Consider the following 27,125-nt stretch of genomic DNA (forward strand, 5'->3'; position numbering starts at 1 on the left):
CACTGGCTGTGGCAAGTGCAATGGGGAAGTGACAGTGGTGGGAGCAGGAATGCTGTCATCCTGAGAGAGGACAGCACCTTCCTGCTCGACCGACACACTGCCACTCCCCCGGGGCAGAACCTCAGCATCCGGAGCAATCTGCTCGAGCACAGATTGCTGGCCTGTTGTGGCGCAGTGAGATCCCCGGTGGACTGTGGGCGACCCAGCGACAATGGCAGCAGCCAGCGCTTGTGTGGCATCAATCTGAGACTGCATTAGAGCAGTCTGAGATTGGATGGCATCAACCAATGACTCGATTCCAGCACTAAGCCATTGCATTGCCTCGGCCTGTGCTGCAATAGATGCTGCCACCTCACCCATTACATGCGTCATGGAGTCTGGGTCCCCATGGTCTCTCTGTAATTCAACCATCCTCTGCAAAAAGGCAAGGATGGTTTCAAGGGTTTGCGCGCAGATGACAGCTGTGCTGGCGGCAGACTCCTCCACGCGCCTAACCAGTGCATCCATGCTGTTGGGCACCCTTGCCATTGCACCCATGAGCTCCGTATGCATGCTCATTGCCTGAGTATTCATCGCCGCGATATTGAGGTCCTCATCCGAGTCCTGTGCAGCAGGACTCTTGCACGCAATCACCCTCTGGGGAGATGGCCCCCGAGCTTCCCTTTCCCCATAGCATTGCTGCAGCCCGCTGGGTCCAGGAGCTTCACCCACATCAGATCTAAACCCTCTGCTCCCCTCCAGGGAAGGCATGGCCCCAGTGTTGGATGTGTCAACCTCGGGAGATGCAGGCGGTAAGGCTCCGGCTTCCTCTTCCTCCTTATCTGGGGCGTCGCTGCCACTGGGAGGCTGAGGGACAGGCTGGTCAGCTGGTGGTTCACTATCTGAAAGCAGGAAGGTACCAGAGTGGCTTTAACGTGAGGTCGGGGGGGCAGGAAGGGAGCAAGGAATGGAGACAGTATACTTAGGTGGAAAGTGGGAAAGGCTGGTGTTGTGAGGGGGAAGTGGTATAAGAGAGGAGATAAAGCTGATGAACATACCGTTGCTGTCCCAAAGGGGTTGACCTCTCCAATGGCCACACCGCCGACGACATGACTGGCGATGAGTCTCTGGACTCGTTCCTCCAGCAGTGTGAAGGGGTGCAGCTCTGCCTGGCCTCCACCTGTGCATTGTTGCTCCCTCCTGTTTTGTGACAGCTTGGCCTGCAAGAAAAAGCACAGCGTGCGAGTGAGTTTGGAGCCATGTATTTGGCAGATGTGCCTGCCATAGTTGAATAGCTGTTAATGTCTGCAAGGTGTGGAATGTGGATGTGACTTTTATTAGATGGGTATAGTTGTTGGGTGAGTGTTGGGGATTTGTCACTTTACACCATCTGTGCACAGAGTGAGGTTGGGATGGTGGGATGTAGGGGTATTTCAAGCATCTACTCACCCTGACCACCCAAGTGAGGTCGTTGAACTTCTTGCGGCACTGGGTGTGAGTCCTTTGGACCAGGCTCCTGGATGATACATAATGGGCAACCTCCCTCCACACCCTTGTAAACTCCCGGGGCAATAGCCTCCTGCCAGTCTCTGGGAACAGCACTGCCCGTCGGCATTCCACAGCGCCAACCAGAGCCACCAATGCTCGGTTGCTAAACCGGCAAGCTCTCACCCTGGGCCTCTGAGTAGCCATCGTGAATCTTGGATGAAGATTTTTAACTGCTTGCAGGCCGAGGTCAAACGTTGCAATGAGCAGGGTGTGGCTGTGCAGCATGATTGACCCTCCCCTTTAAGAACTGGATGGCGCCAGTCTGTCACAGTGCGAGACAATTGACATCGCCTGAGCTTCAGTAGCGTTCTGAGGTAGCGCCTCGCTCCCCAACGTTAGCGCCCTAAGAGAGGTGTGTAGCACTTGATTTAATGCTCCAATCACCTCCAGGGGCGCTGGAGACGAATTTCGCGGTTGGCGGCACTAATTTGCGCCAGGTGCTAAAATTTGCGCCCAGCCGATATTAGCGCCCCAAAATGGGCAATACCGAATTTTTCCCCCGTTATGTTTATACTTTAATACTGCTCAGCCACATGTCTGGAACAACAGCTAGTAACATGTACTGCAGCACAAAGAGAAATGGAGAACAGTCCTAGCAGATAGAGTGGAGGCAAGGGAGATGGGAGAGCAGCTCACCAACACATCAAAGTGTTTCTCTTATGTTTAGGTTGTGCAGAAGTTGTTATAATTAAATGCAGCTCGCTGTCAGAGAGGTTTCCAGGGCTGAAACTGGTCTATAAGCCAGGGTATTATATGAACATATGGAAATGACGGATGGGAAAATGCCAGCTAGCCCATCGCGCCTGTCCCATCCAGTCATGTTGCAAGTTGTCAGTAATGGTGACCATGAAATTACTGGATTGTCGTAAAAACCCATCTGGTTCACTAATGTCCTTTAGGGAAGGAAATCTGCCGTCCTTACCCGGTCTGGCCTGTATGTGACTCCAGACCCACAGCAATATGGTTGACTCCTAACTGCCCTTTGAAATGGCCCAGCAAGCCAGTCAGTTGTACCAAACTGCTACGAAAACGTCACACAAACTGCAGCGGTCCAAGAAGGCGGCTCACCTCCACCTTCTCAAGGGCAATTAGGGATGGGCAATAAGTGATGGCCTTGCCAGCGATGCCCACATCCCATGAACGAACATTTTTAAAAAGTGAGCGTCATGCCCCCCACCCACCTCAGCTATGTTATCTCCTTGGAGGGTCATTAAAATAAACATCAAAACCCGAGGCCAATTCAGAGGGGAAAAAGAATTCTGGTAATTTCCTCTCTGACCCCCCCAAAGGCAATCGAAATGAGTTCCAGAAGCCCGCAGTGACCGTGAGGTGCAACACGCAACATAAAACCTACCTTTTGTACACCATGACATCAGTCTCAGCCAGGACCTCGCCCAGCGCCCTTTTGAACACTTGCAACAAACTCACACTCACTGCACAAGCTGGCAAATTGTTCCAAAGGTTGACGACCCTCTGCAAAAAGAAATGCTTCCTGACATCTAACCTAGTTCTGTGCTTATGTAACGCATACGTATGTCCCCTCGTTAACCCCAACCTATCCAATTCAACATGGACAAGGTGCAGTTGCTTCATTATTTTAAATATCTCAACCAAATCTCCTCGAAGTATAGGTTTTCCTACAGTATGAAGACCCAGCTCTCTAAGTCTATAGTGATAACTAAGGTTTTTAAGCTAGGTAATAATCCAGCAGCCCTCCTCTGAACCTTTACCAGAGCCTCAATATCTCCCACCATCAATGTTCCCTCAAAATTTTCTTCGTTGCGCGCAGCCTATTTATTTCAATGCACGGTCACTTTAAATCTGGGCACGCGTGGTATCTCAGGGGAAACAACTTGTGAGCGGCCTGCGCGGTACCTCCCAGATTGCCTCGTGGCCGCACACGCGCACAGCTTAGAGGGAACGTTGCCCACCACGTGAGGGGAGCCATACTGGACACAGTATTCTAGATGAGGCCTAACCAAGGTCTTGTACAAGAATACGATAGTGCCTTTTATTTTATATTGGATCGACCTAGTAATACATCCTAATGAGAGACAAATTACCAGTATTTTATACCCAATAAAAGATTCCCTGATGGCATTGCAAGCTTGTTTTTAAAACAATGTTCCAATTCTATTAACAGCTTTAATGAGCATCTAAGTCCATTAACAATCCTAATGAGCAGACCCAATTACTCAAATGCTCTCTTGGTCAGCCTCACTTCTTCCAAATCATTTTTCCCCTGTATCCTATCATGCACCAAGTCCCTCTCATCCATCGCCCACATCCTCATTGAGCTGCCTTGGCTCCCAGTCCCCCAACACCTCACCTTTAATATTCTTATGCCTGTGTTTAATTTCCTCTATGGCTTCACCTCTCCCTATCTCAGAAACCACCTTCCAGCCCTTAGGGCATGTTTCTACTTTAAATGAGCTATATTCATCTTAGTTATTGTTATAATGTTGATGATTCTGAACTTGCAATATTTAGTAGGGTTTTTTTTTGCTTGTTAAATAGTTAATATTTTTTACACCTATCCTCTTCTAGGTCCGATATCATTCTGCAGTTGAGAGGGCAAACAAGTGATCCTTCTTGATCTCTGCCACTGGCATTTTGTAACTAGCCACTAGGGGGTGCATGAGAGCCATGGCTCACCTTTTGATTTCTCTCCCCTTCCTGTTGGGAAATGCATGTTATCCCAACACCTCCATAGCAAGCCTGAGATGGGAAAGACATCACATGGAGAATCCTGGGCGCGAAGCCCACTTCTTGCCAACCTGTGGTGTAGCGCGTGGGTGCTGCGAGTGACGCACTGCCCCCACCGCCCCACACCACCAACAATCTTAACACGTCTTGAGAAAATATTTGGAAAGTTGTAAGTACTATAGTTCACATTATCCAGTCACAGAAGTGGTTATGTAAGCATAATAATGCAAATTTCTCACTTTTAGTGCCTTAAATAAAAATACAGGATGCTGGCACTAGAACACTGAGCTTCCTGTGAGCCTTTCAATGCACGTTCTCCCAAAAACAACACAGTGGTTGTCAGCACATGCACTTATGAGTGTTTCATTTCAGGCAAAGTCTTGATTTCTTAAAAATAAAATATTTCACACAGAAATGTCATATTTAAACCAATTTGCCCAACATGATGAATACATTTTGATGATAGTTTTATGGCTGATAATGAAACTATACAGAAACAAAAATATTTCCAATTAACTTCCATAGCCGGTGGACCTCTGTGATGGATTGGAAGGTGCCAGCTCAGTCCAGCCAGCAAATTAACTCAAATATCCACAATTTTTACATTTTTTTTACTTTAGTGCTCACTAATGAGCATAGTTGCAATTGATTTAAAGGATTCTTCAAATATTGGCCCAGATTTTGCGGTGGTAATGACGGCGAAACTGTCAGCGTTCGCCGTCATTGCCCCTCTGAAACTGACCGTAACGTCAGGATTTAGCGCACGTGCAGATAAGCGCGGAGATCCTGAAGTTGTGGTCAGCCATTCCCTGCTCCACCACAGGCTGTGCTGTGGAACTCCCCATAGCCGGCAATCAGTGAAATCACTTGAACTGACGAAAACTGAAGCTTTTCCGCTGTAATATCGTTGGTAAACACCCCATAAAAAGTTAAGCCTTGTTGGAATAGGTGTATCTGGGGGTTTTAATGCCAGATTGACTGCTGAACAACCGTTCTGGTCCTGAAAAACTAATTTTACATTTGTGAAATGTCAAATTTCTCCATTTTGATAAAAATTACTAGATTTTTTAAATAATAAAGCTTTTTCTTATTTTTTAATGATATTTCAGCTTCTACCTTAACCCCATGTTAATGTCCCAATTTTTATTTTGCTCTCTGTAAAATGTTTTAAAAGTGAATGATAATCAGTGCTTTTTATTTCCTGGTGTGCTGTCTGTGAGAATTCTTCAATGTGACTGGCTACTTAGACAGTGTTAATGTACGCTGGGGTTCCCCTTTTGACAGCGTTACATTCAAATTAATATCGAGAAAGCTGAAGTTTTAGCCAGAGATCGCAAGATCTTTGCGAGCAGCTTTCTTTGAGGTCAGCGGCGATCGCCGTCACTTCACCGCTGACCGCAAATTCCGGGCCAATGTATCGAAAAAGCCTATCAGCACTTTGAAAATTTTCATCTGATCAGATAGAGCCAGCATGGTTTGTAAAGGGTAGGTCCTGTCTGAAGAACCTTTTTGAAGAGGTGCCTAAAGTAGTGGACAAGGGATTGTCTATGGATGTTATTTATATGGGCTTCCAGCAAGCATTTAATAAAGTCCCTCATAAGAGATTGTTAGCTAAAGCTGAAGATCATGGAATTGAGGGCAACTTGTTGACCTGGTTAGGAGATTGGCTGAGCGGCAGGAGACAGGCAGTAGAGATAACGGGCAGGTACTCCAATTGGCAGGATGTAACTAGTGGCGTCCCACAGAGATCTGTGTTGGGGCATCAACTATTCATTGTACTTATTAACAACTTAGCTGACGGGATAGAGAGCCATATATCCAAATTTGCTGCTGACACAAAGATAGGCAGCATTGTAAGCAGTGTGGATGGAAGCATAAAATTATGCTGATGTCGCTGTTTCCCCTATCAAAGTATTTAGTGTAGAATTAGTAAAGCCTGTTGAAGAAATATCTATTTTCTTTATAATCTCAGAACAGAGGGTGGATAATTTGCTAAAAGTTCAACAAATAATTTGAGAATGTTTTGATTTTCATGATGCTGATAAAAAATTTTTACGTTGAACGTATTTTTTATTGTCTTTTTAGTTTTTTGATTTGACGATGTTTTGACTTTTCTTTTGACAGAAAATAACTTTGTTAACATGAAAGGAAACAGTATACCACCCAATAAAACCCTCCTTCAAAATTTCACGCTATCAATGACAAATTGCATTAATATAGCATTTCTCATGTAAAAGAATATTTCAGAGGAGGAGAGGCGCATACCAGAAGTGAGGGAATTTAGGAAAGGGATGACCAAGGCTATAGTTGATGAGTTTGTAAGAGGCTCTTCAAGGCCGACAGCGAAGTAACAAGGCAAAGTAGTTTTGGAAAAGAGCCCCAGAGAGCAGAGGCATAATGACTGAAAGATTGGCATCTGATCACGGTCTCCTCACATCATATTATTTGTATAATAACTGTATTATCAGTTAAAGATACAAAAGGAAGGTTAAGCTGGAGACACATTAGCAACAGCCTACCTTTCAAATCAATTGCAAAGTCTTCACAGGACATGTTCTGAGAGGGGATCCAATTGCGTGGCAGGTTTGACATTATGTGTACTTAAGAGCATTGGGGCCGAGGAAAGCCTAAGGCCTAGCAGTATTGAAAAGGAAGAGTGCAGGAAAATGGAGGCTGTGAACCTTCCTGCATTCCACTCTCCCCATCCTAATTCCTGAACCAGGGTGGAAGCCAGTTTTCCCAGCACTGTGCTGAGAGCGAGCACTCAGCTGACTAAAGCACAGTAACTGCTTCAATTATCAAAGCATTAGTTCAAGGCCCGGTTTTAGAAACCAATGTGAAAAAGCAGCTCAAGTCATCTAGGGTGAGAGATCGGAGGGAACATCAGGAATTGGTTTGGGCAAGCGGCCTGGGAAAGCAGTACGAATCAGCTCAATGAAAGGCCCATGAGACCAGCAGCAGTCAGGTTGGGCAAGCGGCCCAAGGGAACAAAGGGAGCGAGGGGATGGGGGGAACAACACCACAGCATCACCTACCTTGGCGTCAGAACCAGGAGATCTCCGTCAGCGGTAAGTATATCATAAACAATGTAAGTAAGTTTAAGCTTGACAAACAGGCATGGCAAGCAGATGTATTGGAAATTCTATGACAGGGAAGTGTTACACAAAGTAAGTATTGCACTCAGAGGGAGCGCATACCATACATAAAACATTCGGCCTGAATTTGCGGTCAGAGGCTTCCGAACCACAAGAAAAGTGCGAACCTACCTCTTGGTTCCGGAGGTTCGAACACTTGCAGTCCTGGGCCTGCAGGCATAGGCCTGCATAAAGGCCCACGTATCCCGGGGCACACGCGGTTCGCAAGCGTCCCTGGGATCACGTGGGCCGGCCCAACCAATCAAAAAGGGGGATCCTCAGCATGCTTATGGGGATTCCATTTATGTACAGAATCCCCATATGCATGAATAGGAACCCCCTAAAAAACACAATTACACACCAGTTAAATAAAAATTAAATTACACGTTCAAAATTAATTAAAATACAATTAAACATTTAAAGCAAAAATTTTTTTTTTTTTTAAAATAAACATTTTAAAGGGGTTAAAAATAACCTAAACTTATTTTAAAGGTTTTTTTATGTTTAAGTGATTTAAAAAAATATTTTAATATGTATTTAAACTCTTATGCTGGCAACAGAAGGCCCTACGCCTGCTTTTACCAGGCGTAATAGTTTCACGGGCATTCGCTGGGCAGTAGTCGGGCCAATAGCCCAGCTCTCCACCAGCGAATGACCATTTCCCGGGGATGCGGTGGATCTGTCAAGCTGAAACCTGACAGATCTCAAGTTCCGGGTTTTTGCGCATGCGCGTTGCCCGCAGGAACCTAGAACATTGCGGGGTGCTTACGGCCATGTGCGCGGTCATAGGCCCCGGAAAATCCAGGCCAATATATTGTAGAGATATAGACAGATATACATTATATTCTACTGATCAGTTATAAATCACTTAGATATTCTTTAGTTTTCACCTATTAACTAGATCTAAAACTATGGAGCCAATCAAGGCAAATGTATAAGCACAGATAGGTGTTTTGTGAGGTCATCTTTGAGACCTCTGGCAATAGTTTGATCTTTTAGTGGCACATGAGACTATACTTAACAAGCAGATATAGCTGAACCAATCTCTGTTTGGGATGGTGGTGGCATAACTACGCTGTTTTCCAAATGGTGTTGATGCACCAATGTCTGCAGACGGCCCTGGTACACCACTGGGGCCAACATAGCAACATGGGGAGGAGGACAGACATCTCGCCAAAATTGCTGCAAGATGCATTCAAGAAGACCATCCATCTAACCCAAAATTACCCATCCTTACACCAATCCAAAAAAATTGGCACGTCACCATCTGCAGGGTAAATGCACCAAATGATCCAATTATTGCCAGCGGTCTCAGAGGACTTTGCAAAGATCCTTGAACTCACACATTAGCCTTGTGTGGGTCCGTGCTTCAGATCTAGCTTGAAAATATTAAAATGTGCAAAGAGTTTAAATGGAAAGTGGTTGTTAAAGAAAGTTTGAGTTTTGTTACTAATTGTATTTATTGATTTGACATTTTTCTTTTTCTCTTACAAGCCAAAAAAGATAAAATTGTTGTGTGCTTTATGCACAGTCAATCTTTTTAAACTGTAGAAATATATTTTTGCAAATAAAATATATTTTTAGCTTGGAAACTCTTTCTCGCCTTCTTTATCTGAGTTGGGTAAAAGGTGCACAGTAAAGATGCAAATATGTTTGTACGTTTCCCGTGTTAATTAATTTCTATAAAGCAGAATTGTATGATTTTTTTTATCTTCGGTGCATATAAAGTTTAAATCAATGTATCCATGAATTTGTATATGGTTCAAGCTGTGGATACTAACAGACCTTGGTGTTCTAATTTGGGATTTATCCACCAATAAGGCAAAGGGTAAAAACAGTTCTTTTCAATCCTTCAGCCCACAAAATTCAAACTGGGCAAACGAGTGAGTAGAAAATCTACCAAAACAACTTGTATTTATACAGCACCTTTAAAGTAGCAAAACATCCCAAGGCGCTGCACAGGGGCATAATCAAACAAATAAGCGCAACAAAACTGTTACCTGGGCTACATTGCCAGCATTTGTAGGCCTGATGTGGCCCATGGACCATAGTTTGGACAACCCTAATGCAAAGTCATACTTTTCACAAGATAATATTACTCTGGACTAGTATCATTGTTTTCAAGAATTGTTCTTTTCTACTTTATCAAAATTGACAATTAAACCTTTACTGTCAGGAAACGCAGTAATGTACAGTAAGTTGTTTAAAGTATAATGGACAGGAATCACAAGGGTAAATAAATATTTGTTCTTACTGTAATTAAGATACAATTAGCTGTTAACTGGAATCTGCTGCTAAGGAGGCAAACAGTGCAGAAACACACACTGAGACACATATAAAAAGAAAAACTTGCATTTATATGGCATCTTTCATGACCTCAGGACATCCTAAAGCGCTTTACAGCCAATGAAGTTCGTTTGGAAGTGTCGTCATTGTTGTAATGTAGGAAACACAACAGCCAATTTGCACACAGCAAGCTCCCACAAACAGCAATGTGATAATGACCAGATAATCAGTTTTTTTTTTAAGTGATGTTGATTGAGTGATAAATATTGGCCATGACACCAGGGATAACTCCCCTAGTGCCATGGGATCTTTTACATCCACCTGAGCGAGCGGAGAGGGTTTCAGTTTAACGTCTCACCCGACAGACAGCACCTCCAACAGCGCAGCACTCCCTTACTACTGCACTGGAGTGTCATCTTAGCATTTTTAATTTATTTTTTGCCCCTGTTCAAGTCTCTGGACTTGAACCTACAACCTTCGGACCCAAAGGTGATACCAACTGAGCCACAGCTGACATGGAAACGGATACACATATGTGCTGTTAGCTCACAGGTGTTCAAATTGGGTCCCCGAATTCATCAAATTTATGTCAATCCATTGTTGGATTTCCATATTGTTCTGAATATGTTGACTTACTCGTACTTTACCTCCTGGTGCTGTATACTAATAAAAACTGTTTTCAGCAATGATAGCAGAGGGCAATTCAGAGTGAACATGCGTGTGGGTAATGGACACCGTCTTTTGGAAGTTATGCTAGGGGTCCCTGGGAGTATGTCAGTATTTACAGAAGGTTCCCCACACAGAAATGTTTAAACATGACTGCTGCAGCTGACCTAACTGGGCTATTCAACTATTCAACATAAAAAAGATTAATAGAAACAATATTGAAAACATTAAGGCTCTTCAATGAAGAATGCTTCGTTGCTTTTTCTTATTTATTGCAAAAGATCACAGATCAAGAGTAAAAGTTGGGCAGTTGTCTCCGGCTCATTATCCCCTCAGATTGGTCTTTAAGAGGATGAAGATAGTTGTCTTTGGCCTCATGAACAACCTCCATCCATGTTGCCCAGAAAATGACTCTGCTGCTTATAAATATTCTGAAATACAATACATGTGGCCACCACATGGGAATTAAATTATATGTTTGAACTCAAGTGTTTCACCAATAAGCCTTCGCTGATCTCAGGGTGACTTCAATCAGCATCTGTGTATAATGCAGATAATTACTGAAAGTTTCTTCAGGGGAGAGAGGCGGGGAGGGGCCACATACATGTAATCACATTCACATAATCAAGGCAGCAAAGTGCATATTGCATCTTGAATAAGTAGTGGTAACCCTACCAGCATTTTCTTGAAGCAGAAATGCAATTTTAAAATCTACTTCAAATGCCAAAAAGGAATGGCTTAGCTAGGAGACAGCTGACAAAAATGGCACAAAGTAGGTGAAAAATGACTTAAGTGTCAGCTTGACTCAGTTGCTAACACTTTCGCCTCTGAGTCAATGGGTCGAGCCCCACTCCAGAGGTGAGCATATAATCGAGGCTGACACTGCAGTGCGCACCGAGGGAGTGCTGTATCATCAGAGGCGCTGCCTTTGAGTGAGACGTTAAACCTTACCTGCCTGCTAAGGTGGCCATAAAAGATCCTATGGCACTATTCAAACAGGGAGTTTTTCCAGTGTTCTATACAGCATTTAGAAACATAGAAACATAGAAGATAGGAGTAGGCCATTCGGCCCTTCGCCATTCAACGAGATCATGGCTGATCATCCAAACCCCAACACCCGGTCCCTACACTGACAGCCATCCCACCCAAGCCCTATCCCAGTAACCCCGTAACCCCACGTACCCAATCCCCCCTAACACTAAGGGCCAATTTTTATCATGGCCAATCAACCTAACCCGCACATCTTTGGACTGTGGGAGGAAACCAGAGCACCCGGAGGAAACCCACGCAAACAAGGGGAGAATGTGCAAACTCCACACAGACAGTCGCCCGAGGCCGGATTTGAACCCGGGTCCCTGGCGCTGTGAGGCAACAGTGCTAACCACTATGCCACCGTGCTGCCTCAACCAACAGCATCAAGAGCAGATAAACTGATCATTCATCTCATCTGCTGTTGTTGGGATCTGCCTCTGTGTGGAAGTAAGTGGCTGCTGCAATTCGAGGAAAATAAAAACAAGTAGTCACAATATGCTGAAACAGGTATGGTAGTGTAGTGGCTATGTTGCTGGACTAGCAGTCCAGAGGTTTGAGCTAATACAGCAAACTCTTTGGTATCCGGCACCGACGGGACCGGCGTGTTGCCGGTTGATTAAAAATTCCAGATGACGGAGCGAGTTATCTACCGAGGCTATTTTTAACAAACAAAAATAAAAAAATCAAGAAATGTGCAGTAAAATTGGGTACTCACCTACAGAATGTTGTGTTAAAGAGACTACCGGCAGCGCGGGAGAGTCAGGCTCCTGTTATTGAGGTGTTCGGACTTCCGACAGCGCCAAGAAGCCGAGTAGTGGCAGTTTGGAGAACTACCCCCACTGACTAACTCGGCCACCGCGGGAGACTCGGACTCGGACTCGGCAACATTTCTGGTTATTGAGGTGTTGTTTTCGGAGTATGAATTTTGCCAGTTAATAGAGAATTCTGGATATTTAGGCGCCGTTTAAATGAGAGTTTCCTGTAATCCAGAGAAGGCGAGTTCATAATCCCATCATGGCAGTATGAGAATTTGTTATTCAGTTTTTAAAATCTGGAAATAAAAAGCTGGTATCAGTAAAGGTGAACATGAAGTTATTGGATTGTTCACTAATGTCCTTTAGGGAAGGAAACCTGACATCATTTACTCAGTCTGGCCTATTTATACATGTGACTCCATTCCCACACACATGTTGACTCATTGGGCTCGATTTTGCCAGGCCCGAGGAGGCGGGATTGGAGGCGTGTGAGCTGGTAAAATCGCAAAAAATGGCGGGCGGGCCCGATCCCGCCTCTATACCGCCTCTGAGCAATTTTCCCGAATGCGTGTTTTCTCACCCCGTTTCCATCCCGCCTCCAAGGGATAGGCCCTTAAGGCCCTCAAGAGCCAGTTAAGTGCCTCTATAATCCCATTTTGAGAGGCCTTTTTGATTTTACCACTTTTCCCACATCCTGCACGTCTCTTCTGGAACACGCCAGTGAATCCTGGTGGCCTCACAAGTGGACTGCTTACTAACAGCTGCAGCTCCACCATTAAAAAGGAGTTTTCAGCAATCATCATTTGCAGGTGGCAGAACTTTGTTGTCTCAGGTCTGGGGGAACTTTTAGCAGGCATACCCATTGTTGTAGAAGTTTGGAGACTGACCCCCATCTCCAGTGTGACCTCCTGAGAAACCCCTCTCGCCACCTTGACTAAACGCTTCCTCAACTGAGGCATATAACAGAAGCATGGGAACCATTTATTTCCTTCCCTCCTGGACATCAGATTCGGATGAAGACCAGCCACGGCAGCAGCAGAACCATGAACAACAGCACCATCAACAGCAGGAGCAACAACAGGAGCGCCCAGCTGCTGCTCACCCACCTGAAGCTGCACAGGCCAGAAGGTGCCAGCACGCGACCACATTGCTGCCCGGAATGCAAGGGACGCACTCATCTTGGCCAGATTTGCTTAGCCTGCACAATCAAACACTTTTGCCTCGCACCTTCTTATCAGACCATCGACGATGGCCAAGAACCTACGGATTGTAAGTCGCTCTAAGCCCTCAATGTGGAAGTCCCATTAGCAAAATGACACACGCCACAATTGCAACAGTTTGTCATCAGAATTTTTAATGACAATAACCAACTGATGGCTTTTCAAAATTAAACACAACATTACACCCAAGTGATTACCCTTGTAACTACTTGTGCATTATCTTCCTCTTACGTGTGCTCCTACGTGGCGCATCCCCTGTGGCTTCAGCAGATGTGGAGGCCCCTACTCACTTTTTTGCTGCTCCTGTCTCGACACCTTTGGCGGGTGTCCTCTGGGGTTGCGAACCTGTGAGGGCTCGGCAACAGTCTGCTGCTCCTGTGGCTGTGCAGGGGTTGAGACACTGATCTCAGTTGGGTGGGGACTCTGGTGGGGCTCTGACCGAGGGCTCTGCAGTGGCATGGTCGTGTGAGCGCTTGGAGAGGAACCCCCACTTCCTTGTTGTATGCCACCAACATCCCTCTCATGGGTCAGCCCCACTTCAGAGCTAGCAAGTGGCTGGACAGCACCTTGCTGCACTGCAGGGGGGCCATGAGGACCCGTTTCTGCACTGGAAGTCCTACTCCAGAGGACTTGCATGAAGGTCTGGTTTGTTTGCTCAATAGCTGACCATCGCTCCTCATGAGATGTCAGTCTATTCTGAACAATTACCATGTTTTCCATACCCTGGCGACTAAGCTCCTCCATGGACATAGCCATCCTCTCCTCTACCGTAGCCATCCTCTCCTCTACGGTAGCCAGCCTTACCATGGAGGTAGCCATTCTTTCCAAGGAGGTTGCCATCCTTTCCGTAGTGATGCGTTCATGCACCAATGCCTCCACAAAGGCTCTGCTCATGTTAGCGATCGACTCCTCCATTCGCTCCACACTTGCAGCGACCCTGGAGACAAAACCTGCTAGAGACTCCTGCACCTGTTCCTGGAGTTCCAGCACCGCTTTCCTTCTGGATGGGCCCAGAGGCACAGGGTCGACATGCAGCGGAGCTGAGCTGGGAGCGTCCTCTCCACTGCGACGAGGACTCTCCACTGCTGTCCCTGTCTCCACCATCAGCTGATGCTCACTTGTGAGCTGTGATACACCAGGTGACAACTCTACTCTATGTCCCGAAGGTCCCACCGAGGTGTGAGTATCTGCCCTGGTGCAGGGTGCGCTTAATTCTGCTGACACTGCACCCTCAGAGGTTGCAGCTTCCTCTGAGGAGTCTTGAGGCTCAGGCTCTTCCTCCTGGACAGTGGGGACGGGGGCTCTCGATGGTCCTACGGGGGAGTAAAGGAAAGAGTTAGAGATGTGAGGTAAAGGTTGCATGCATATTGAATTGTGCAGATGATCATTAGTCCATCTGTTAGAGCATCAGAATCATTATCAGTCACTCATGCAATGTCAATGAGAGAGATGCGAAACTATTCTGTCACCAGCTTGCTATGATGCGCCCGCCTGTCCGTCCCCCACTTGGGAATTCTCCTTGATCCCGGCAATTTCCAGGGCCGTCTCCTCCGAGGTGGTGAGCTGGGCTACTGAGGGTGCCCCTCCTCCTGTCCTCGCTCTTTCCCTCTTATTGTGGGCTCTCTTTTCCTGCAATGAGGGACACAAGTGAAGTTTGAGTGAGAATGAAGGAGTGAGTGTAGAGAATCCATAGCATAGATGCTTAGAAGGAGACAAAGGGCCCTCCCTGTGTGTTGTAAGTTGTTGTCATTGCGTCACAGTGATAGGGAGTGTGAGGGCTGCATGGTCGAATAGTTAAGTGAATGTGACCATAGAGGGAGAGGGAATGGGTAAGGGTGCAGGGATGTCAGTGTCAAGTGGGATGTGGAGGAAGAGGTTGGCAAAGCAGAGTGCTGGTGAGGAGAGGCGATGGGCTGAGATTGAGGGAGATGAGAAAGTCATTATCACTTTTCCTGTGCGGAGAAGGTCATGAAACCTCTTCCTGCACTGCAGCCAGGTTCTGCAGCACATAGAGATGGCATTGACCTCCTGGGCCACTTGCAGCCACACAGCTTTAGTCTGTTGTGGTGGCTTTTTTCTCCCTGAGGAAGGGAAGAGCACCTCCTTATTAGATCTTGTTCCCTGCACCAGAGCTTGGAGGGAGGGCTCATCAAAGCGAGGTGCACACTTTTGCTTGCTGGTGGACATGGTCGGTAAATGAAGTCCTTCATACAATGTCCAAAGCGTTTCCAGTCTCCAGAAGAAGCAAGGCTACTTGCAGGCCCTAAATCCAGCAGCACTGACGACGTCATCGGAGGCGACTTTTAGGATGGATAGACTAATCGGGCCAGGGGTTCCCACACGCTGGAAATCAAGTGCCCAATTAGGGGAAAATCGCACTTTTTTCCCACTTCACATCGGAGTTGGGGTCCTGACATGAAAACCACATGACACGCCCCAGCCCGAACCCAATAGCAAAATCGAGCCCATAATCTCCCTCTGAAGAGGCCTTGAAAGCCACTTAGCTGTAACAAACGGCTATAAAGAATTCAGGGCAACTCGGGATGGGCAATAGCAATGCCCATATCCCGAGAATGAATATACAAATAAAGGAAACACAACAGGTCTATATAGAATTTGAGAAATCTGGTGACAAACTAAAGATATTGGGGGTAATTTTCAAATTCACTGCTTGGGGAGTTATCTGGTGGAGCAGATCACCCACCTTTTGTCGAACTTGCCCGATAGTGACATTGAACCAGGAAGTATCAGATTCTCCATTATTTGTTGCCCGGTGTAGTCTATAACTTTATTTTGTCCCCATGGATTTTACAAATGTAACAGCTTAATGGCAAGAGATTTGGGCTTTGAAATGAAACGGTGCAAATATTACATACGACCGTATATACGAACATACGAATTGGGAGCAGGAGTAGGCCACTCGGCCCCTCGAGCCTGCTCCGCCATTCAATAAGATCATGGCTGATCCGATTACTCCACGTTCCCGCCTACCCCAGATAACCTTTCACTCCCCTTGCTTATCAAGAATCTATCTACCCCTGCCTTAAAAATATTCAAAGACTCTGCTTCCACCACCCTCTGAGGATGTGAACACTTAGGGCAGGATTTTCATTCAGGAGTCGGGTGGGAGGCAGGACTACAACTTTCGGGGTTGTAGTCCCGCCTCCATTGAGATGCGGCCAATCCACACGATTTTAACTTGATTGACCTTGTTGAGCCCGCCCAGCGGGCTCAGCAGGCCAATTAAGGGTCACCCAGCAACAGCTGACATCACAAGCTGAAATTTTATCTGTCAAGAGGTTTTGACAGATGAAATATCAGCATTTCAGAGCTGTTTGAAGTTGCCAAACACTCTTACTTCTAACCTGAGTCCTTCTCCACAGACTCAGTTAGAAATCTCTCCTGCACAGAAAGCTGCAGGCTGTCACTTTTGACAGTTCGCAGCCGGTGAGATGAGGGACTCCCGAGACCTAAATGAAGGAAGGCTGAAAAGGTAAGAAAAGGTATTTAAAACTTATTTAATCACTTTAGATACACCAAACACACTTACCTTTGCACTCATGCACACATCACTCACCTGAACACCGACATCTCGACCCCTCCAAGTCCTTCAACCAGACGACCCGCCTCCTCTAACTTGCCGTGGTTTGGAGCTGTCGGGAATCCCACACTTCGACCTTAAAAATAGGGATTAGGCTAAAAAACTGCCTGTTAACTACCTGTTAACAGGCAGTTAATTGGCACTAATCCCTTCCTGCCTCGGATAGGCGAGTCCCAGTGCGGGGCGGGTACCCGCCTCCTTTGAAACTGGCATGGAGTTGGGTTTGGGTGTGGGATGGGGTCGGGACCCCTGATTTCGGGATTTTAACACCCCCCCCCCAACGCCTCCAGTCCCGACTCCACGGCCCAATGAAAATCCTGCCCTTAACATATGAACACTTAACAAATTCATATAAAATTCCTTTGCTCACTATTTTAAATGAGTTAACGCCTCAGTTAATATAGAAGACTAAAGAATTATGTATGAGCATGTAAGATGTTTATGCACTAATATTCGCATTGTATAATTTCAAGGTCCTGGTTCAATGACAAGGACAGATTACTTTGGTAATGGCTATCAGTAGCACGCTAAGAAAAAGGAACTCTCCCAAGAGACGTTAGGTCATTGTCATAGATATTGGTGGTGCACCAGTAATCTGCCCTGCTCCTCCCTGTGTGGTCTCAGATTTGAATATAAGCAGGAGTCAGGTTCAAACAACAGTCATATATGAAAAAGTGCTTGTAAATGTTCTCAGTTTCATAGTTGCTATGTTAAACTTGGTAGCCTGAGGATAGCCTCTCCATTCAGCTCCTCCTCAGACACTATCACAAAGATTTATAACTCATTTGCTAAGGATGAACTTTTTTTCCCCAAGATTAAACATCAAATCCATCAAATTGGTATATTTTCAAAATTTAACTCAAAGATATACATCCAGTGGTACCATTAGGGATCAGGAAGCGATGCGAACTTGTACGCCAGAAATAATCAAATACCGACAACCTTATACCAGCAAGAATCAAACACACCCACACTACGCACCAGTCTACCAACATCCTGAGGGAAAAGAGATACATCCCCCACCACTATTGGACAACACCAGGGAAAATGCATGAACATTCTGCCTTTTCTGCTGCAACAGGTCTCTCCTCTGGAGGGGGAGGTATGACAAAACGTTACGGTCTTTTTCTTTTCAAGCACCTCCTTTGTTGCTACCACTCCAATCATTGGAAGGAGCTGCCTACCTGGTTAGAGCCTGTTACGACAGTGGACAATTGGGATGTATAAAATGGCCACTCACATGAGCAAGGAGAGAAAATAGCTGTATGCCCAAGGACAAGACATTGGCCCGTATTTTCCGATCGAAGGTTTCCTGCGTGCGGAGGCCTCCGATCTGGAAAAAATCTACGCCCTTACCTGAGGGCTATGGAGGTCCAGACATTTCCGCTGCTGGGCCTCTCCACGACGAAATGTGCAGGGCCCACGTATCCCAGGGGCACATGCGGCTCGCAAGCATCCCTGGGATCACGTGGGCCACGGGGAACCAATGAAAGAAGGGAATCTCCCTTCATACTTTTGACAGCTTAGACCTGTCAAAAGTATGAATGGGGATCACTCAAAAAACACATCAGAACATTAAATAAAAAATGTTTTTAAATCGCATTTTTAAAATTAGTTAAAATTACATTAAATTAAATATTTTAAACAAAAATTAAGTTTTTAAAAAAAAATTAACGTTTTTTACGGGGCTAAAAATAAACTTACCTTTTTTATAAGTCTTTTTAAATTAGAAATGAGTGAAAAATAAATTATTTTTTTACTTTTTTAAACTCTTATGCTGATAAAAGCAGGCCTTATGCCTGCTTTTACCAGGCGTAAGATTTCTAAGGGTTTTCAGCGGGCGGAGGTTCTGCAGAAAGCGGAACTCTCCCCCCGCATAGGCCCTTCTCCAGTGCAGGCGTCCGATCGGAAGTGCAGGTTTTCAACGCATGCGCTTCACATGCCTGAAACCGGCACTTGCGCAGCCCCTATGGGTGCGTACACAGCTCGTACACACCTGTAGGGATCAGAAAGTACGGGCCAATGAATGGAAAATGTTAAATATGTGTATGGAGGGACGTTTGTTGTTCTCTCTAAATGCATGCCACCATTTTTCTATCAATCTAAAGTGAACTCAAATCAATTAGGTCCAAATAAGGTCCAAATAAGTGTAACTTGATGCATTTTATAACAAAAGCGCCTAATTTGCATCAACTTAGACTTGGAATTGAGATTCAACCCGCTACTTACTTATGCAGAATTCCAAATACTTAACTTTATACATCCAAACGCTCCATTATTTTACAAGTGAGTTAAATGGGTTATATAGAGTTCATTTTATGAATTTTCTCTAGGACAGTAGCTGCTTTAACACTCCCGGGGAACTATCGCAACCACCCACCACTCAATCTCGTCTCAGGGAGAACTTTGTAGGACTAGTTGATTAAGAACTAGATTAAGTAAGTTAGCTGGTGCAAAGGGTAGTCACAGTGTTCACAAGCAGTGGTAGAAAGAGAGAATTAGATTTTGTTGGGATTCTGGTGAATATTGTAAAGACAGCTTGCTCGCTTAGAGCTGTGAGTTCATTTCAGCACAGGCTTTCAACATTTGGGAGCTGAATAATGACAGAGGATATGTAAATGTCTGTCTTATGAAGGAACTTGGCAGAAAATCTTGGAAAGTGAGGGATTTCGTGCCGATGTGGGGCATAACAGACAGATGTGAAATGACTATTTAGTGAATCAGCCTTTATTTATTGAAACGAAAACAGAAAATGCTGGAAATACTCAGCAGCTCAGGCAACATCTGTGGAGAGAGAAACAGAGTTAACGTTTCAGGTCATCAGGACTGGAAAAAAGTGCAGAGGCAGGGAAAGGGGAGAGGGGAGGAAATAACAAAAGGGAAGGTCTGTGATAGGGTGGAAGGCAGGAAAGATTAAATGACATTCTGAAACGTTAACTCTGTTTCTCTCTCCACAGATGCTGCCTGACCTTCTGAGTATATCCAGCATTTTTTGTTTTTGTTTCAGATTTCCAGCGTCCGCAGTACAGGAAACTTTTTTTTATCCGGCACGGACGAGACCGACGTGGTGCCGGTTCATCAAAAATTCTGGATAACCGAACGCTATAGTAAAAGATACGGAGCTGACAGCTCCGTATAAAGCAACAAACCCTGTTGCTGCTTCAAAACAATGGCCACAAGTTGCAAGCATCTCTGTAGCTTAGCAACAACTGCAGCCACACCCTTGCACAGCAACACATGGAGGAAGGCAAGTAATAAAAGTTACCTGAACCGACTCCTGAATTTTGCCGGTTAACCGACATTTCCGGTTATTTAGGTGCCGGTTAATCGAAAGTTTCCTGTATTTTGCTTTTTTATTTATTGAAAGTTCTGAGCTATCTCCTTGCTCCGGCAGCTGCCTATTGACTCTTCTCCTTGTGCACCACCCTCACTTTGTGGGGAGGCCTAGGTAAGATTTTCTTGATCTGGCGAGTGAGTGTCCACATGTAGGGAAGAGATACTTTTAGTGATGCGTGACTCTAGGTGCTTCAAGCCTCTTCCATTTATTCCTCCTCCTCATTGTACAGTAATTCAGTTCATTCCAGTGTGCTGGCTGTTATGTCTCAGCTTCATCAAATTTATTTTTCTCATAGTTCATAATGAGGGGATCCGAGGAGGAACCCAAGACATTTCTGTCTATCACCAGATTTGTGTATTTTTCTGTATTTGCTGACTTACTAATTTAGAAACATTTGACCTATACAGCTGGCTCCACCAATCTGTTAGCCAAGTCAGATCTATCTTTTTAATCCCGGTTCTTCACCTTTTCATCATGACTCTCCAAAATAAATATCTATCTCCCTTTTAATCACCTCAATTGATTTTGCATCCATGGCCTTCTGGGGTAGTGTGTCCCACATTCTGGAACGTCTATATGAATAAATTTTCCCTAGGCTCACTTTTAAAGAAAAGACTTGCATTTATATAGTGCCTTTCGTGACCTCAGGACATCCCAACGCGCTTTACAGCCAATGATGGACTTTTTGAAGTGTAGTCACTGTTGTAATGTAGTAAGTGCAGCAGCCAATTTGCACACAGCAAGCTCCCACAAACAGCAATGTGATAATGACCAGATAGTCTGTTTTTTTAATGATGTTGATTGAGGGATAAATATTGGCCAGGACACCGGGACAACTCCCCAGATCTTTTTCGAAATAGTGCCAAGGGATCTTTTACATCCAACTGAGGGAACAGACATGGCCTCAGTTTAGCGTCTCATCTGAAAGACAGCACCTCCGACAGTGTAGCACTCCCTCAGCACTGCGCTGGAGTGTCAGGCTAGATTTTTGTGCTCAAGTCTCCAGAGTGGGAACTTGATCCCACGACCTTCTGGCTCAGAGCAAGAGTCCCACCAACTGAGCCACAGCTGACACTATTTAACTGGCTTAACCCTAATTCTAAGATAATGGGGTCTAGTTTCCGCTTGTTTGTGCGAGTTATATCAGCACAATCCAGGCAGAATTGGCCGAGCCAGCGCAGAAAATCGGGGTATTTTAAAAGTAAGTGCATTACGTCCAAAACCACTTACGTTCATGTTTTCCACGACCTTTTAAACTGGCTCATGATTCCTTTTGCCTGAATCAGGCCCCACCCACAATGCTGGCCACACCCTCAGGTCGAAATTGCGAGATTCCACCAATTGCGCTGGTTCGGGAAGGCTCTTCAAATTGTGCTCATTTTCTTTGGTGCACAGGCACTAGGCACATTTTAAAAGATTTTCATTTCAAAAAATATTTAATTTACTAAGAAACTGACTAGTGTACACCAATGAAACTAATAAATGGTTCAGTATGTTTCTAAGTCATTTTCAGTGATTTTAAATCAGGCTACTCACCATATTATAAAAAGGATATAGAGGCACTGGAGAGGGTGCAGAGAAGATTTACAAGGATGATACCAGAAATGCGAGGGTATACATATCAGGAAAGGATGAACAGGCTGGGTCTCTTTCCTCTTGACCTAATAGAGGTCTTTAAAATTATGAAAAATATTGATAGAGTGGATTCAGAGAGAATGTTTCCACTTGTGGGGAAGAGCATAACTAGAGGCCATCAATATAAGATAGTCACCAAGAAATCCAATAGGGAATTCAGAAGAAACTTCTTTACCCAGAGAGTGGTGAGAATGTGGAACTCGCTACCACAGCGAGTGGTTGAAGCGAATAGTACAGATGCATTTAAGGGGAGGCTAGACAAACATATGAGGGAGAAGGGAATAGAGGGTTATGCTGACAGATTTAGATGAGGAAAGACGGGAGGAGGCTCGAGTGGAGCATAAACGCCGGTATGGACTAATTGGGCCGAATGGCCTGTTTCTGTGCCGTATATTCTATGTAATCCTATGTACTCACAGGTGGAGGACTGGACACCATTATTAAAAATGCTTATTTTTGCTGATAAACCCATTTTTAGTTGTATCAATAAAACTGCACCAAGTTACCACTCTTAAATACATCAAGAAATACTTTTTAATAGAAAAAAATAAACAAATATGTTGTATTACGCTGCCTGATTGCACTGGTTCATGGGAGATTTTGTTTGTGATTATGCAAATGAATTTTAGTGGAAACTTGAAGCTGAACGTAAACAATTTCTCGATTGCGCCCAAAGCACAAACTCCATAATGTTCTGGATTTCCCTACTGTAGGGAAGAGTCATTCTCTGCCTACCCCTTCATTATTTCAAATACCTCGAGCAGATTACCCCTGAATTTCCTCATCTCGACATCCCGATGATGTGTTCGGCGAGTCGGGCGGAGGCAGCGCAACGAGCAGCAGCAGCAGCTACGACGACCCGCTGCAGCACGTCGGCCGGCAGCTCCATGGCGGGAAGCTCGCAGTCCGACTGGGAGGAGGGGAGCTGGGCATGGCGGCCAGAGGTCGGATCGTGAGCGGGAGAAGCAGGCCACCACACGTGGAGCCGGCAACAGTGAGGAGGAGGCCGCGGTGACGAGGAGGACGGAGCGGCTGAGGGACATCGTGCTCCCACTGCCACTGGAAGCCATTGAACTGACTTTCTGAACACGGCGCTGTAAGAATAGCTGACGTGTCCCCACAGGGAGTAAGCATTCCATTGTACTTGTACTGGTTACATATGGCAAATAAAAATTGAATTGAATTGAATTGAATTGACCTCCATGTAATATAAAGCAAATATACCCAGTCTCTCATCATAGCTCAGTTCTTTTCACCCAGATACCATCCTGAGGAATCATATCTGGACTTTCTCCAAGGCCAATATATCCTTCTTAAAGCAGGATGCCCAAAACTGAATGTTCCAAATATCACTTGACCAGAACTCTATATAATTGTGCTGGTGCTTTCCTGCTTTTATATCTTTTGTAATGCAGGCCAACACTTCATTAGCCTTCTTTTATTGGTTTTATTGATCTGCTTTTGTTGCTTTCTGTATTCCTCTCAGTATTCAGTCTTGTCACTATTTTTTGTCTTCACATAAGCCTTCTCCTTTTGTTTAATACTGGCCTGAATCACTTTTGTGATGCTCCAAACACTTGTAACCTGCATAAAGCTCAATCTCACTTCCAAATGCAGTAAGCAGCAGCGTCTGAGCTTGGAAAGTGAGCAGCTGTGAGATGGAAGCTTTTATAGCACATTTGCTGCTGTCAAGTAATGAGATGGCCTCATGGTCATGCAACTCCCGACCTCCTTACCTGAAGTGATCCCCGAGCAGCGTGGACCCTGTGGGCGACCTCGTAAAATGGCAAGGTGAGCTCAAAATACTTTTTAATGGGCTGTTAACAAGGTAATAATGACTTCGCGTGATGGCGGGTTGACAGCGGGGTCTAGAATCTCCAAGGGGGGGATTTTTCGGGGGTTCAGCGGGCGCCTTCGGTGGCAGGAGCTGGGAGAATTTTTTTGACAACCCGCTGTCAACCCGCCACTTTCCCAGATGTCGGGTCTGTCAGGGCTGAACAGACCTGACACGCAGTGTAAGCATCAGCACAGGCCCCAAGGATTTTTTGTATCGGACATTTTGTATGATTGTTACTGCTGATTGACCAGCAGCCTGTTTGGAGAAGATGGGAGGGGCCCAGGTGTTCGTGATGGACAGGAGATTCCAGCCAGGCCTACAAACTGATTACGGGAAAATGTCTGAGCAGACAGAGTTCTCTGGGAAACAATGGACCCGGGTGGGTGACTCATACAGTGACGGGCAGAAGATGGAGGGCCATTGTAAATTAATGGGAAACCACTTAACCCAGGATCGGGTGAGAAGTGCAGCCCATCATCTGCCATTAACACCAGCACCTAGATGGGATAGCCCTGAAAGGCGGGAAACCAGACAAAGAAGGGTGATTAAAAAGACATCACTGCAATACACAGACCTTAATGAACTTTTAGGGTATAAGAGAAGGCAGCTTTGGCCATTCTCGCTCGCTCTCGCTTGCTCTCGCCTTCGGGTGCCCTCACCTCTGAACCAAGAGCCGAGCACTCCGTCCGAGATGGAGAGAAGAAACCACCACGAGCAACAAGAGCCTCGCCTTGCTCTTCGACTGTAGGAACGAACCTCGAAACTGGGACTTGGATACTGCATCGGCGATACGGAACCAGAAGACACGCTCTACACAGGGAAGCAGCGAACAAGAAAACGGACAATTGGAGTGAGCATTGTCCAAGCCAACGCATCCTTAAGACCACCGGTACTGTGTGAGGGGGTGTTGTGTGTCCCAACCAATCCAGAGGGGCTTAGTGGGCAGGTTCTGTGTGTATTATATAGTGTATGTTCCGGGGTTTGTGGGACAAGTCCATGTTATACTCTGTATAGCAACACAGTGTGATTTTAGGCGTCTTAATACGAGACAGGGGCCTGTTCGACGGGCCAAGTTGTATTTTTGTACTGTTTGTTTTACGCCACCAGGCATTTTACGTACTGGAGGCGGGTGTGTGTGTTAACCTTATTAAACACCGTATGGTTGAGTCCGAAAAGCTTGTCTGTGTTCCAATCCTGTTCACTGTAATTCCTGTCGTCTAGAACTAAGTAGGAGAGGTGATTCAAACCACCAAGACAAACCACCTACAGCAGCAGCAGGGGAGGCAATTCAGGTAGGGGAAATCGCAGCCATAGTAATCATTTCCTCCACCCTATTGCAGGCAGTTTCTTCCTTCAAAGTTAGCCTAGTTTAAATCCAATATCTTTCCCCTCTTGAAGCCTGATAGTGAATTCAATCCTCATATCATAAAACATTGCTTTATGGATGGCTAACTACTTCTGATTTGTTACTCATAACTAAATTGAATATTTCACCATCTCCCTTGTTGCGTTGAAGACATGGTGCTGTAAGAAACTACCTTGAATGTGATAAAATAATCTGTATCACTTCCTACTTGTGCTGCTATTTCTCCCCATATCCAAATGCAGGTTAAAATCTCCTGTTATTATCACAATATTGCATCTGCCCTGTTCTGCTTACAGTAAATTTCTTGTGTATTTCTCCAAAGCAATAATTTAAAAAAAGATGCAATGATAGCCCTGTGTTCCTTTGGAGGTCTGCCACTTTATTGGGGGAATCCCTGGAAATGTATCCATTTGTTGGGGGTCCCCAGAACTATGGCAATATTTGCATGTGTCTCCTATCAGAAAAAAAATTAAATTCACGGGTGTCGTGCATTTTGCTTGAATTGAGAGTAAACATTCTGCTTTTTTTCCCCTCTCTGTTGCACAGTGTGATCCGACATGTTTGGTTCTATTTATTGAACGCATTTCGCTGTTTGGTAGTATTTAGCCTTTTGATCTTCATCATTGGTTAACAACTTTTGCCCAGTGCCCGGTGATCTGAAGTGCCACTCGGGAAATGGATGTGTTCAGTTTTTGGCAGATGAGAATGCATTTGAGTGGATGAGTGTTTGTTATAACAGACTGTAATAAAAGTCATTGCATGCTGCAAAAAGTTCATCGAGCCCATAATCTCTTTCAGCTTTAATTCCAGATGTTATTAGTGCATGTATAAGTACCAGCAATTCAGAGCCATATCCAATTAGTGTATTCTCAATACCATATTTGGTGGTTTCACTCTTGGTACCTTTCCCAGTTAATTGCTCATTTCTACTGATTCTAGAGAATGCCGCCATAGTCACATGGTAATATTAACTCTTTTGGAACTGCGGTCGTATTTCAAACCAAAATATATAGGAATGGTAGCATAGTGGTATTGTCACTGGGCTAGTAATCCAGAGGCCTGGACTAAGGATCCAAAGATGTGAGATTCAAATCCCACCATGACAGCGGGGGAATTTAAATTCAATTAAATAAATCTGTAATAAAAAAGTAGTATCAGTGATGGTGAGCATGAAACTATCAGATTGTCGTAAAAACCAATCTGGCTCACTAATGCCCTTTAGAGAAGGAAATCTGCTGGCCTATATGTGACGCCAAACCCACAGCAATGTGGTTGACTCTTAACTGTCCTCTGAAATGACAGAGCAAGCCACTTAGTTGTAATAAACCGCTACGAAACACAATAAGAATGAAACCTTGGCAACGGCACACCCAGCCCAGTCGACCCTGCCAAAGTCCTCCTCACCAACACCTGGGGACTTGTGCCAAAATTGGGAGAGCTGTCCCACAGACTAGTCAAGCAACAGCCTGATGTAGTCATATTCACAGAATCATACCTTTCAGGCAATGTCCCAAACTCCTCTATCACCATCCCTGGGTACGTTCCCTCCCACTGGGAGGACAGACCCACCAGGGGTGGCGGTACAGTCGGGAAGGAGTGGCCCTGGGAGTCCTCAACATTGTCTCATGGCTTCAGGTCAAGCATGGGCAAGGAAACCTCGTGCTGATTACCACCTACTGCCCTCCCTCAGCTGATGAATCAGTACTCCTCCATGTTGAACACCACTTGGAAGAAGCACTGAGAGTAGCAAGGGCACAGAATGTACTCTGGGTGGGGAACTTCAATGTCCATCACCAAGAGTGGCTCAGTAGCACCACTACTGACCGAGCTGGCTGAGTCCTGAAGGACATAGCTGCCAGTCTGGGCCTGCGACAAGTGGTGAAGAGAACCAACATGAGGGATAAACCTACTTGACCTCGTCTTCACCAATCTACCTGTCGCAGATGCATCTGTCAATGACAGTATTGGTAGCAGTGACCACAGTTATTGTGGAGATGGTGTCCTGTCTTCACACTGAGGACAC

Source organism: Somniosus microcephalus, chromosome 6 (assembly GCF_052327205.1).
Source record: "Somniosus microcephalus isolate GS21.2 chromosome 6, FLI_Smic_1.0, whole genome shotgun sequence".
Classification (NCBI taxonomy): domain Eukaryota; kingdom Metazoa; phylum Chordata; class Chondrichthyes; order Squaliformes; family Somniosidae; genus Somniosus; species Somniosus microcephalus.